This window comes from Salvelinus namaycush, chromosome 27 (assembly GCF_016432855.1).
Source record: "Salvelinus namaycush isolate Seneca chromosome 27, SaNama_1.0, whole genome shotgun sequence".
Lineage (NCBI taxonomy): Eukaryota > Metazoa > Chordata > Actinopteri > Salmoniformes > Salmonidae > Salvelinus > Salvelinus namaycush.
This window is the reverse complement of record NC_052333.1, coordinates 1015871-1031454: the sequence shown is the minus strand read 5'-3', so window position 1 is coordinate 1031454 and position 15584 is coordinate 1015871. Positions and strand designations below refer to the sequence as shown.

Here is a 15584-nt window from a genome sequence, read left to right as displayed (position 1 = left end):
ACATGTATTTTCTAGTAACGTTTATGAATAGTTATTTGGTCAGAATAGTTGAGTGTCATAAAAATATCCGCACATTCTGGGAAAAAGATGCTACGTTAGCACAATGTATAACCACTGATTTCAGCTCTAAATATGCACATTTTCGAACAAAACATAAGTGTATGTATAACATGATGTTATAGGACTGTCATCTGATGAAGGTTTATGAAGGTTAGTGAAAATTAATATCTTTTGCTGGTTTATTCCCTATCGCTAACGTGCCTATTGCTATCGCTAACGTGCCTTGATGAATGAATGCGGTAGTGTGGTAGGCTATTGTAGTAAGCTAATATAATGCTATATTGTGTTTTCGCTGTAAAACACTTAAAAAATCTGAAATATTGGCTGGATTCACAAGATGTTTGTCTTTAATTTGCTGTACACCATCGATTTTTCAGAAATGTTTTATGATGAGTATTTAGGTATTTGACGTTGGTGTCTGTAATTACTCTGGCTGCTTCGGTCCTATTTGTGACGGTAGCTGTGATGGTAGCTGCAATGTAAAACTGATTTATACCTCAAATATGCACATTTTTCGAACAAAACATAGATTTATTGTATAACATGTTATAAGACTGTCATCTGATGAAGTTGTTTCTTGGTTAGTTTGGTTGGTTCTTGGTTAGTTAGGTTGGCTTTGTGCATGCTACCTGTGCTGTGAAAAATGTCTGTCCTTTTTTGTATTTGGTGGTGAGCTAACATAAATATATGTGGTGTTTTCGCTGTAAAACATTTAAAAAATCGGATATGTTGACTGGATTCACAAGATGTGAATCTTTCATTTGCTGTATTGGACTTGTTAAAACCCGGATCCGGGAGCACCCCCGTCAGTAAAAAAGCTGACTAGCATAGCCTAGCATAGCGTCACAAGTAAATAGTAGCATCTAAATATCATTAAATCACAAGTCCAAGACACCAGATGAAAGATACACATCTTGTGAATCCAGCCATCATTTCTGATTTTTAAAATGTTTTACAGGGAGGACACAATATGTAAATCTATTAGCTAACCACGATAGCAAAAGACACAACTTTTTTTGTCCACCATTTTTTTCCTGCATAGGTAGCTATCACAATTTCGACCAAATAAAGATATAAATAGCCACTAACCAAGAAACAACTTCCTCAGATGACATTCTGATAACATATTTATTGTATAGCATATGTTTTGTTAGAAAAATGTGCATATTTCAGGTATAAATCATAGTTTACCATTGCAGCCACCATCACAACTCTCACCAAAGCAACTAGAATAACTACAGAGACCATCGTGTATTACCTAATTACTCATCATAAAACATTTATTAAAAATACACAGCGTACAGCAAATGAAAGACACAGATCTTGTGAATCCAGCCAATATTTCAGATTTTCTAAGTGTTTTACAGCGAAAACACAATATAGCATTATATTAGCTTACCACAATAGCCAGAAACACAACACCATTTACCAGCAGCAAAGGTTAGCGATCGTAACAAACAGGCAAAAGATATATAATTTTTGACTAACCTTGATATTCTTCATCAGATGACAGTCCTGGAACATCATATTACACAATGCATATAGGGTTTGTTCGAAAATGTGCATATTTAGCGGCACAAATCGTGGTTATACAATGTGATTAGTGGCCAAAACTTCAAGCAATCTGTCCGGCGCCATCTTGGAGAGGCACCTATTCCAATCAATAAGTAATCATAAACTTGACAAAAAAATACAGGTTGGACAGCATATGAAAGATACATTAGTTCTTAATGCAACCGCTGTGTTAGATTTTTAAAATTAACGTTACTGCGCAATACAGCGTGCGCTAAAGCGAGACGCACCGAAATTCATGGCGGAATTATTATTTGACATTTGTCAACATAAATACGAATTAACAGCATAAAGACTGCTTACTATTAGCTGAGCTTCCATCAGAATCTTGGGCAAGGTGTCCTTTCTCCAGAACAATCGTCTTTTGGTTGAAAGATGTCCTCTTCTCCTGTAGAAATAGCAGCTAACGATAGCCACCCACTGGAGAGGTGTCCAACTCGTGAAAGCGCGTCACAAAGAAATCCAGAAAATCGCAATAAACTGATATAAACTGCTATAAGTCGGTTTAAATTAACTACCTTATGATGTCTTTAACACCTATAACGAATTAAAACATGACCGGAGATATCGAACTGCTAAAACGAAAGCTTTTGCAGGACGCCAATGTGATGTCCCTCTTGCGCCAGGCGCCCCGTTGAAAAGAACGGTACTTCCGTTCCATGAGCCTTTATAGTGTCCCAGATTGTGCAATCCACTCCATTCAAATTCTCACCGCTTACTGACATCTAGAGGAAGGCGTATGCAGTGCATGTAGCCCCGTAGCTTACATGGGGACTTATAAACTGACCTCAGAACAGGGACCTCGATTTCAGAAATCTCACTTCCTGACAGGAAATGTGCTGCAGAATGAGTTCTGTTTCACTCAGATAAATAATTCAAACGGTTTTAGAAACTAGAGAGTGTTTTCTATCCAATAGTAATAATAATATGCATATTGTACGAGCAAGCATTGAGTACGAGGCAGTTTAATTTGGGAACGTAATTATTACAAAGTCCCAACAGCACCCCCTATTGTTAAATATTTCTCAAAAATATTTTGGGAATTTCGCGCTCTGCCTTTTCAGTGGAATGTGGGAGGAGTTCCGCTAGCGGAACCCCGGTGCCAGACAGGATATCTCCGTCTCTCCATCGCTTTCGTAACTATATCTCCATCTATCATCTCTTTCATTACTATATCTCCATCTCTCCATCACTTTCGTAACTATATCTCCATCTATCATCTCTTTCATTACTATATCTCCATCTCTCCATCTCTTTCATAACTATATCTCCATCTCTCCATCTATTTCATAACTATATCTCCATCTCTCCTCTCTTTCATTACTATATCTCCATCTATCATCTATTTCATTACTATATCTCCATCTCTTTCGTAACTATCTCTCCATCTCTCCTCTCTTTCATTGCTATCTCTCCATCTCTCCTCTCTTTCATTGCTATCTCTCCATCTCTCCTCTCTTTCATTGCTATCTCTCCATCTCCCTCTCTTTCATTGCTATCTCTCCATCTCCCTCTCTTTCATTACTATCTCTCAATCTCTCCATCTCTTTCATTACTATCTCTCCATCTCCCTCTATTTCATTGCTATCTCTCCATCTCCCTCTCTTTCATTGCTATCTCTCCATCTCTTTCATTACTATCTCTCCATCCCTCCTCTATTTAATTATCATATCTCCTCTCTCTCATTACTATGTCTTCTCTGTTTCATTACCATATTTCCTCTTTTTACCATCTCTCCATCTCCCTTCTATTTCAGTTCCAACTAAGGGAGCCAGAGATGATGATATGTTTGGCAAATTCCCTCCACCTCATTGATGAATCAAGGGGTTAATTGCCGCCGTGTCACGGGCTGTTTGGAGCAAGGCTGGGCAGCTATTTTGGAGGGAAAATCAATAATGAGAGTCCATTCCTGTTTCCTCCTGGCAGAGTTGATGAGGGATGGGCCAAGATCTTAGTGAGGACGTTAACCTAACAGACGAGTATATGACTGTGATTTAACTTCTTTGGGGTAGAGGGCAGTATTTTCACGTCCGGATGAAAAGCGTGCCCAGAGTAAACTGCCTGCTACTCAGGCCCAGATCCTAGGATATGCATGTTATTAGTAGATTTGGATAGAAAACACTCTGAAGTTTCTAAAACTGTTTGAATGATGTCTGTGAGTGTAACAGAACTCATATGGCAGGCAAAAACCTGAGAAAAAATCCAACCAGGAAGTGGGAAATCTGAGGTTTGTAGGTTTTCAACTCTTTGCTTATCCAAGATACAGTGGAAATGGGGTCATGTTGCACTTCCTAAGGCTTCCACTAGATGTCAACAGTCTTTAGAACCTTGATTCTATTGTGAAGTGGGGGCAAATGAGAGGGGATTGAGTAAGGTCTCTCCCAGAGTGCCACGAGCTGACCATGCGCTGACCATGCGCGTTCATGTGAGAGCTAGCTGCGTTCCATCGCATTTCTGAAGACAAAGGAATTTTCCCGTTGGAACATTTTTGAAGATTTATGTTAAAAATATTCTAAAGATTGATTCTATACATCGTTTGACATGTTTCTATGAACTGTAACAGAACTTTTTGGGACTTTTTGTCTGTACTTTCCGTTGGACTTGCACGTGCGTCATGAGTTTAGATTGTGTACTTAACGCGCGAACACCAAGGAGGAATTTGGACATAAATGATGGACATTATCGAACAAAACAAACATTTATTGTGGAACTGGGATTCCTGGGAGTGCATTCTGATGAAGATCATCAAAGTTAAGTGAATATTTATAATGCTATTTCTGACCTCTGTTGACTAAACAACATGGCGGATGTCTGTTTGGGTTGTGTTGGTCTCTGAGCGCTGTACTCAGATTAATGCATGGTGTGCTTTTTCCGTAATTTATTTTTATTTTTATCTGACACAGCGGTTGCATTAACCTGTTTGGGGTGCAGCCCGACGTCGGTACACTTATGACAACAGCCAGCTCAAAGTGCAGGGCGCGAAATTCAAATTTTTTTTTTTTTAAATATTTAACTTTCACACATTAACAAGTCCAATACAGCATATGAAAGGTACACATCTTGTGAATCAAGCCAACATGTCCGATTTTTAAAATGTTTTACAGGGAAGACACAATATGTAAATCTATTAGCTAACCACGTTAGCAAAAGACACCACTTTTCTTACTCCATCAGTTTTTTACTCCATCAGTAGCTATCACAAATTCGACCAAATAAAGATATAAATAGCCACTAACCAAGAAACAACTTCATCAGATGACAGTCTGATAACATATTTATTGTATAGCATATGTTTTGTTAGAAAAATGTGCATATTTCAGGTATAAATCATAGTTTACATTGCAGCTACAGTCAGAAATTGCACCGAAAGCAGACAGAAAAATTACAGACACCAACGCCAAATAACTAAATACTCATCATAAAACATTTCTGAAAAATACATAGTGTACAGCAATTGAAAGACAGGCATCTTGTGATTCCAGACAATATTTCCGATTTATCAAGTGTTTTACAGCGAAAACACAATATAGCGTTATATTAGCGTAGCCACAATAGCCAGAAACACTTGGGCGCCGACGACCAGTTCACATGCACGACAGATATTAGAAATAGCATCATAAAATGTTTCTTACTTTTGGTGATCTTCCGTCAGAATGTTGGACAAGGTGTCCTTTGTCCAGAACAGTCGTTGTTTGGATCTGGAATGGCAAATTTCCCTCTTGATTTAGCATGGGCACTTGCCAAGTGGCACGGATCTCTCCAACGTCAACAAAGTCAGAGAACGGAACACGGCAAAACTCCCGAAAAAATTTCAATAATCTGATTAAACTATATTGAAAAAACATACTTTACGATGATATGGTCACATGTATCAAATAAAATCTAAACCGGAGCTGTTAGTCGTCCATAACGACAGCTAAACAGAAGGCAAATCCATGTCCCCTTTCGCGCGCTCCAGAAACAGGAAATGGACGGTCACGTCATACAAAGAACTTTAATTCCACCTCAGACCAAGATAAACACGAAATGTCTTCTCTCACCGCCTCTTGACAACCAGGGGAAGGTGTATGAAGTGTACGTAGACTCTTATGTATCATGCCCATGTATAGGCAGGAAGTTGAACAGAGCATCGATTTCTGACATTCCACTTCCTGGTCAGGAAATGTGCTGCAGAATGAGTTCTGTTTCACTCAGAGAAATAATTCAAACGGTTTTAGAAACTAGAGAGTGTTTTCTATCCAATAGTAATAATAATATGCATATTGTACGAGCAAGAATTGAGTACGAGGCCGTTTGAAATGGGCACGATTTAACTGGCTACTCAATACTGCCCCTTGCAGCCATAAGAAGTTAAGGAGAAGTGGATCTAAAATTCCATGCATAACAGTTGTATCTTTTATCAATGTGTATTATGAGCATTTCTGTAAATTGATGTGGCTCTCTGCAAAATCACAGGATGTTTTGGAACTACTGAACGTAACGCGCCAATGTAAACTGAGATTTTTGGATATAAATATGAACTTTACCGAACAAAACATATATGTATTGTGTAATATGAAGTCCTATGAGTGTCATCTGATGAAGATCATCAACGGTTAGTGATTCATTTTATCTCTTTCTGCTTTTTATGACTCCTGTCTTTGGCTGGAAAACATTACTGTTTTTTCTGTGACTTGGCTCTGACCTAACATAATCGTTTGGTGTGCTTTCGTCGTAAAGCCTTTTTGAAATCGGACACTGTGGCTGGATTTACAACAAGTGTATCTTTAAAATGGTGTAAAATACTTGTATGTTTGAGGAATTTTAATTATGGGATTTCTGTTGTTTTGAATTTGGCGCCCTGCAGTTTCACTGGCTGTTGAAAAGGTGGGATGCTACCGTCCCACATACCCTAGTGAGGTTAAGGACAACAGAGTCAAGGTATTGGAGTGGTCATCACAAAGCCCTGACCTCAATCCCATAGAAAATGTGTGGGCAGAACTGAAAAAGTGTGTGCGAGCAAGGAGGCCTACAAACCTGACTCAGTCACACCAGCTCTGTCAGGAGGAATGGGACAAAATTCACCCAACTTTTTGTGGGAAACTTGTGGAAGGCTACCCGAAACGTATAACATAAGTTAAACAATTTAAAGTCAATGCTACCAAATACTAATTGAGTGTTTGTAAACTTCTGACCCACTGGGAATGTGATGAAAAAAACAAAAGCTGAAATAAATACTTCTCTTTACTATTATTCTGACATTTGACATTCTTAAAATAAAGTGGTGATCCTAACTGACCTAAGACAGGACATTTTTACTGGGATTAAATGTCAGGAATTGTGAAAAACTGAGTTTAAATGTATTTGGCTAAGGTGTATGTAAACCTCCGACTTCAACTGTATATGCAGATAGTTGGTTTGGGACCAATTTATAATGTAAATTCCTGCCAGTTTATTTGGACATCAAACATATCTATTGTAAAACGATTTAAATCGTGACATCTAGTGGAATAGTAATAATAATATGCATATTGTACGAGCAAGAATTGAGTACGAGGCAGTTTAATTTGGGCACGATTTTTTACAAAGTGACAACAGCGCCCCCATATCCCTAAAAGGTTAAATCGTGAACTGACTGGAATTGACCCCTGTTTATTTCTATTGAATATTTCACATTTAATGGAAGGCCCCACAGAGAGTTTCACAGCCAAGTTGGACCAGAGGTACTACTTGTACACATTTAATGGAAGGCCCCACAGAGAGTTTCACAGCCAAGTTGGACCAGAGGTACTACTTGTACACATTTAATGGAAGGCCCCACAGAGAGTTTCACAGCAAAGTTGGACCAGAGGTACTACTTGTACACATTTAATGGAAGGCCCCACAGAGAGTTTCACAGCCAAGTTGGACCAGAGGTACTACTTGTACACATTTTAAACACAGAATGCAAGAGAATGTAAGGAACGATTTAATGAGGTCAGGCTTTACAGCCTTTGGCTATTGGAACAAGGACTGGTCATTGGGCGTGTGTGGAGTTGGCAAAATGTGGTAACAATGGGGGAGATTCTGTCCAATGGGAAGGAGGACAAGTAACACACACACACACACACACACACGCTGCCAATGGGGGTAACAATGGGGGAGATTCTGTCCAATGGGAAGGAGGACAAGTAACACACACACACGCTGCCAATGGGGGTAACAATGGGGGAGATTCTGTCCAATGGGAAGGAGGACAAGTAACACACACACACACACACGCTGCCAATGGGGGTAACAATGGGGGAGATTCTGTCCAATGGGAAGGAGGACAAGTAACACACACACACACACACACGCTGCCAATGGGGGTAACAATGGGGGAGATTCTGTCCAATGGGAAGGAGGACAAGTAACACACACACACACACACGCTGCCAATGGGGGTAACAATGGGGGAGATTCTGTCCAATGGGAAGGAGGACAAGTAACACACACACACACACGCTGCCAATGGGGGTAACAATGGGGGAGATTCTGTCCAATGGGAAGGAGGACAAGTAACACACACACACACACACACGCTGCCAATGGGGGTAACAATGGGGGAGATTCTGTCCAATGGGAAGGAGGACAAGTAACACACACACACACACACACGCTGCCAATGGGGGTAACAATGGGGGAGATTCTGTCCAATGGGGGTAACAATGGGGGAGATTCTGTCCAATGGGGGTAACAATGGGGGAGATTCTGTCCAATGGGGGTAACAATGGGGGAGATTCTGTCCAATGGGGGTAACAATGGGGGAGATTCTGTCCAATGGGGGTAACAATGGGGGAGATTCTGTCCAATGGGGGTAACAATGGGGGAGATTCTGTCCAATGGGGGTAACAATGGGGGAGATTCTGTCCAATGGGGGTAACAATGGGGGAGATTCTGTCCAATGGGGGTAACAATGGGGGAGATTCTGGGCAGTGTGAAGCGGTCCTTGATCTGTGTGTCTGAACAGCAGCCAGTCCTAAACCTGTGTGAGTGAGTGAGTGTTTGTGTGTGTCTGAACAACAGCCAGTCCTAATCCTGTGTGAGTGAGTGAGTGTGTGTGTGTGTGTGTGTGTCTGAACAACAGCCAGTCCTAAACCTGTGTGAGTGAGTGAGTGTGTGTGTGTGTGTGTGTGTGTGTGTGTGTGTGTGTCTGAACAGCAGCCAGTCCTAATCCTGTGTGAGTGAGTGAGTGAGTGTGTGTGTGTGTGTGTGTGTGTCTGAACAGCAGCCAGTCCTAAACCTGTGTGTGTGTGATTAAGAAGGATAATTATCTCAACAGAGAAAAATTTCCTCCTGGGTGCTACCTATATCCCTCAATAGAATACCAATACTTTAACGATAACAGCTTCTCCATCCATGTTTTGTGTATATTTTAAACTTTATTAAACTAGGCAAGTCACTTTTAAGAACAAATTCTTATTTACAATGATGAACTACCAGGGAACAGTGGGTTAACTGCCTTGTTCAGTTGCAAAGCAACATCTTTTTACCTTAGCAGCTCGGGGATTCAATCCAGCAACCTTTCAATACTGGGCCCACGCTCTAACTACTTGGCTACCTGCCGCCTAGATGGGGAGATAAGCAATTTCAGGGTCATGTACTTGTCTGTAACAACCTAAATGTCAGAACCGGACAAGAACCTGACACCCTCAGCACACAGGGGGACAAACACCTACCTGGAGGTGACAGCATTCCCTCCCCCATATGCCCCCTAGACACAACTACGACAACATAACCAACAAAAACAGGTCACAACTCCTGCAGCTCTGTTGCATGCTGGGTATATACATAGTCAATGGTAGGCTTCGAGGGGACTCCTACGGTAGGTACACCTATAGCTCATCTCTTGGCAGTAGTACTGTAGACTACTTTATCACTGACCTCAACCCAGTCTCAAATCAAATCAAATCACATTTTATTTGTCACATACACATAGTTAGCAGATGTTAATGCGAGTGTAGCGAAATGCTTGTGCTTCTAGTTCCGACAATGCAGTAATAACCAACAAGTAATCTAACCTAACAATTCCACAACTACTACCTTATACACACAAGTGTAAAGGGATAAAGAATATGTACATAAAGATATATGAATGAGTGATGGTACAGAACGGCATAGGCAAGATGCAGTAGATGGTATAGAGTACAGTATATACATATGAGATGAGTAATGTAGGGTATGTAAACATAAAGTGGCATAGTTTAAAGTGGCTAGTGATACATGTATTACATAAAGATGGCAAGATGCAGTAGATGATATAGAGTACAGTATATACATATACATATGAGATGAGTAATGTAGTGTATGTAAACATTATAATAAGTGGCATTGTTTAAAGTGGCTAGTGGTACATTTTTACATAATTCCCATCAATTCCCATTATTAAAGTGGCTGGAGTTGAGTCAGTATGTTGGCAGCGGCCGCTAAATGTTAGTGATGGCTGTTTAACAGTCTGATGGCCTTGAGATAGAAGCTGTTTTTCAGTCTCTCGGTCCCTGCTTTGATGCACCTGTACTGACCTCGCCTTCTGAATGATAGCGGGGTGAACAGGCAGTGGCTTGGGTGGTTGTTGTCCTTGATGATCTTTATGGCCTTCCTGTGACATCGGGTGGTGTAGGTGTCCTGGAGGGCAGGTAGTTTGCCCCCGGTGATGCGTTGTGCAGACCTCACTACCCTCTGGAGAGCCTTACGGTTGTGGGCGGAGCAGTTGCCGTACCAGGCGGTGATACAGCCCGACAGGATGCTCTCGATTGTGCATCTGTAGAAGTTTGTGAGTGCTTTTGGTGACAAGCCGAATTTCTTCAGCCTCCTGAGGTTGAAGAGGCGCTGCTGCACCTTCTTCACAACGCTGTCTGTGTGGGTGAACCAATTCAGTTTGTCCGTGATGTGTACACCGAGGAACTTAAAACTTTCCACCTTCTCCACTACTGTCCCGTCGATGTGGATAGGGGGGTGCTCCCTCTGCTGTTTCCTGAAGTCCACAATCATCTCCTTTGTTTTGTTGACGTTGAGTGTGAGGTTATTTTCCTGACACCACACTCCGAGGGCCCTCACCTCCTCCCTGTAGGCCATCTCGTCGTTGTTGGTAATCAAGCCTACCACTGTAGTGTCGTCCGCAAACTTGATGATTGAGTTGGAGGCGTGCATGGCCACGCAGTCGTGGGTGAACAGGGAGTACAGGAGAGGGCTCAGAACGCACCCTTGTGGGGCCCCAGTGTTGAGGATCAGCGGGGTGGAGATGTTGTTACGTACCCTCACCACCTGGGGGCGGCCCGTCAGGAAGTCCAGGACCCAGTTGTACAGGGCGGGGTCGAGACCCAGGGTCTCGAGCTTGATGACGAGTTTGGAGGGTACTATGGTGTTAAATGCTGAGCTGTAGTCGATGAACAGCATTCTCACATAGGTATTCCTCTTGTCCAGATGGGTTAGGGCAGTGTGCAGTGTGGTTGTGATTGCGTCGTCTGTGGACCTATTGGGTCGGTAAGCAAATTGGAGTGGGTCTAGGGCATGGGTGTCAAAATCTGGCATTTACTCTGGTAATTATATTTGGCCCGCGAGACAATACCAAATTACTACTAGAGCTGGCCCGCCGGTATTATACAGCGCATTCACCGCTAATACTACGAATCCCATAATGCTCTGCTGTTGTTTTCGCGCACCAATCAGGACAGGACCCAGAAACGCCCTCTCCTCTGTGACAGTAGTCATAGCAACATAGACGCTACAACTGTCAGCGCGCTATCCCTTCCCAAAAATGGCGAAAAGAAAGGCAGAAAACAGGAGCTTTCTGGACAAGTGGGAGGCAGAATATCTGTTTACATATGTAAAAGACAAACCTGTTTGTCTTGTTTGTGGAGTCAACGTGGCTGTAAGTAAGGAGTACAACATTAGACGACACTATGAAACGAAACACCATGACAAATACAAGGACCTGGACATGACTCAAAGGAGCCAGAAAGTAGAGGAGATGAAAAGAAGTTTGGTTTCACAACAGAATATGTTCAAAAAAGCCACATCACAAAGTGAGGCTGCTGTAAAGGCTAGTTATATAGTGGCAGCAGAGATCGCAAAATCAGCCCGGCCCTTTAATGAGGGAGAGTTCGTGAAAAAGTGCATGATGAAAGTTTGTGACCTCGTATGCCCAGAGAAAAAGCAAGCATTTTCAAACGTGAGCCTGAGCAGGAACACAGTAGCTGATCGCACATGTGATCTTGCCACCAGTCTGTATGACCAGCTGATGGAAAAGGGAAAAGATTTCGTTGCGTTCTCCCTCGCTGTGGATGAGAGCTGCGACGCATCTGATACTGCTTAGCTGTCAGTCTTCATCCGTGGAGTGGACTCAAATCTGTGTGTTACGGAGGAGCTATTGGGATTCAAATCAATGCATGGCACAACCACAGGAAAGGAAATCTTTGAGGAGGTTTCCAAATGTGTAACTGAAATAAAGCTGCCGTGGGATAAACTCGTTGGATTAACGACAGATGGTGCGCCAGCGATGTGCGGTAAAAAGAGTGGACTGGTGGGCATGGTTCGGGAGAAGATGCGGGAAGAGAACTGTGCAGGTGAGCTAACTGTTTACCACTGCATCATACATCAGGAATCACTGTGTGCTAAAGCCCTAAAGATGGAACATGTTATGACCACAGTAACACAGGTAGTTAACTTTATAAGAGCCAAAGGTCTGAATCACCGCCAGTTAAAAAATTTTCTAGAGGAGTGTGGTTCGGAATACGCAGACGTGCCGTATCACACAGAGGTGAGATGGCTAAGCAGAGGAAAAGTACTGAACAGATGTTTCGAGCTGCGTGAGGAAATATGTCAATTCCTGGAAACCAAAGGGAAGGATACAGCAGAGCTCCGGGAGCAAAAATTTCTGTGTGAGCTGGCCTTTCTCTGTGACATCTCGAGCCATCTCGATGCGCTGAACCTGCAGCTTCAGGGGCGGGGGCGCATCATCACAGACATGTACGCTGCAGTGAGGGCCTTTAAAACTAAACTGTGCCTGTGGGAGAATCAGATGCCGCAAGGAAACCCTTGCCATTTTCCCTGCTGCCAAACCATAAAAGCGCAGATCTCTACCGCCGTGTTCCCATGCGCACAGTTTGCTGAAAAACTCAGTGTTCTTGCCGCTGAGTTTAGCCGGCGATTTGCCGACTTCGATGTCCAGAAATGTAGGTTTGAACTGCTTAGTAATCCCTTCGCAGTTGATGTGGAAAATGCACCAACCAACATCCAAATGGAGCTGATTGAATACCAGTGCAACGACACGCTGAAGTCAAAGTATGATGCTGTGGGCGCCGCACAGTTTCCACGGTTCATCCCTGACACAATGCCTCAGCTCCGCACCCAAGCTGCTCAGATGCTCTCCATGTTCGGCAGCACTTATCTATGCGAGCAACTTTTCTCCTCGATGAAGATGACCAAAACAACTCACAGGAGACGTCTGACTGATGAACACCTTCGCTCGATACTGAGGATTTCTTCAGCTCAGAGCCTGAGCCCAGACATTGATGAACTAGCATCCAAGAAGAGATGCCAGGTATCTGGCTTGGGCACATCAGATTAGATCAGTGTGCAATAATTAACGTTTTCTTTGTACACTTTTTCTTGCTACAAGGCATGGGCTTGAATGGTTGATTGATTTATTATCATTTTATTTGTAAAATTATTAGCCAGTGGAAAAAGTTTATTTTGGTATTTAAATCAGAAGGCTGCAAATAGAAAAGAGGCATACGATTTTTTATTTATTTAATAAATGAATGCCATTGATGTGTTTTTTCATTTGAAATTCGATTTTGCATGTCTCCACTATTAAATTATATATTGTATGGTAATAAGCGATGCTTGTTCCATATTCAATGTTAAAGCAAAACTTGTTTGGGTCCATATTAAAAGGTTCATTTGTTCAATGTTGGCCCGCGACTTTGTTCAGGTTTTACATTTTGGCCCACTGGGTATTTGAGTTTGACACCCCTGGTCTAGGGTGTCAGGTAGGTGGAGGTGATATGGTCCTTGACTAGTCTCTCAAAGCACTTCATGATGACGGAAGTGAGTGCTACGGGGCGGTAGTCGTTTAGCTCAGTTACCTTAGCTTTCTTGGGAACAGGAAAGATGGTGGCCCTCTTGAAGCATGTGGGAACAGCAGACTGGGATAAGGATTGATTGAATATGTCCGTAAACACACCAGCCAGCTGGTCTGCGCATGCTCTGAGGACGCGGCTGGGAATGCCGTCTGGGCCTGCAGCCTTGCGAGGGTTAACACGTTTAAATGTTTTACTCACCTCGGCTGCAGTGAAGGAGAGCCCGCAGGTTTTGGTAGCGGGCCGTGTCATTGGCACTGTATTGTCCTCAAAGCGAGCAAAAAAGTTATTTAGCCTGTGTGGGAGCAAGACATCCTGGTCCGCGACGGGGCTGGTTTTCTTGTTGTAATCCGTGATTGACTGTAGACCCTGCCACATACCTCTTGTGTCTGAGCTGTTGAATTGCGACTCTACTTTGTCTCTATACTGGGACTTAGCTTGTTTGATTGCCTTGCGGAGAGAGTAGCTACACTGTTTGTATTCGGTCATGTTTCCGGTCACCTTGCCCTGGTTAAAAGCAGTGGTTCACGCTTTCAGTTTCACGCGAATGCTGCCGTCAATCCACGGTTTCTGGTTTGGGAATGTTTTAATCGTTGCTGTGGGTACAACATCGTCAATGCACTTTCTAATGAACTCGCTCACCGAATCAGCGTATTCGTCAATATTGTTGTTGGACGCAATGCGGAACATATTCCAATCCGCGTGATCGAAGCAGTCTTGAAGCGTGGAATCAGATTGGTCGGACCAGCGTTGAACAGACCTGAGCGCGGGAGCTTGTTGTTTTAGTTTCTGTTTGTAGGCTGGAAGCAACAAAATGGAGTCGTGGTCAGCTTTTCCGAAAGGAGGGCGGGGGAGGGCCTTATATGCGTCGCGGAAGTTAGTATAACAATGATCCAAGGTTTTACCAGCCCTGGTAGCACAATCGATATGCTGATAGAATTTAGGGAGTTTTGTTTTCAGATTAGCCTTGTTAAAATCCCCAGCTACGATGAATGCAGCCTCAGGGTGTGTGGTTTCAAGTTTACAAAGAGTCAGATAAAGTTCGTTCAGGGCCATCGATGTGTCTGCTTGGGGGGGAATATATGCGGCTGTGATTATAATCGAAGAGAATTCCCTTGGTAGATAATGCGGTCGACATTTGATTGTGAGGAATTCTAGATCAGGTGAACAGAATGACTTGAGTTCCTGTATGTTGTTATGATCACACCACGTCTCGTTAATCATAAGGCATACACCCCCGCCCCTCTTCTTACCAGAAAGATGTATGTTTCTGTCGGCGCGATGCGTGAAGAAACCAGCTGGCTGCACCGACTCCGTTAGAGTCTCTTGAGTTAGCCATGTTTCCGTGAAGCAGAGAACGTTACAATCTCTGATGTCTCTCTGGAATGTTACCCTTGCTCGGATTTCATCAACCTTATTGTCAAGAGACTGGACATTGGCGAGTAGTATGCTAGGGAGTGGAGCGCGATGTGCCCGTCTACGAAGCCTGACCAGGAGACCGCTACGTTTGCCCCTTTTACGGCGTCGCATAGGGTCGCCGGCTGGGATCAGATCTATTGTATTGGGTGGAAGGCAAAACACTGGATCCGTTTCGGGAAAGTCATATTCCTGGTTATAACGATGGTGAGTTGACGTTGCTCTTATATTCAGTAGTTCCTCCCGACTGTATGTAATGAAACCTAAGATTACCTGGGGTACCAATGTAAGGAATGACACATAAAAAAACAAAATACTGCATATTTTCCAAGGAACGCGAAGCGAGGCGGCCATCTCGGTCGGCGCTCTCAGAGCGTTCACAGTCAGCCCATTGACACCCCTATCAGATCACAGCAAAATCACAGTCTACTTGAACAGAGCAATACTCAATCG

At 42.9% G+C, this 15584-nt stretch overlaps 1 pseudogene; it reads left to right on the top strand.

Moving 5' to 3' along the window:
- The first annotated feature begins 11299 nt into the window (after nucleotides 1–11299).
- LOC120022544 lies at nucleotides 11300–13368 on the top strand (annotated as a pseudogene).
- Nucleotides 13369–15584: the final 2216 nt, after the last annotated feature.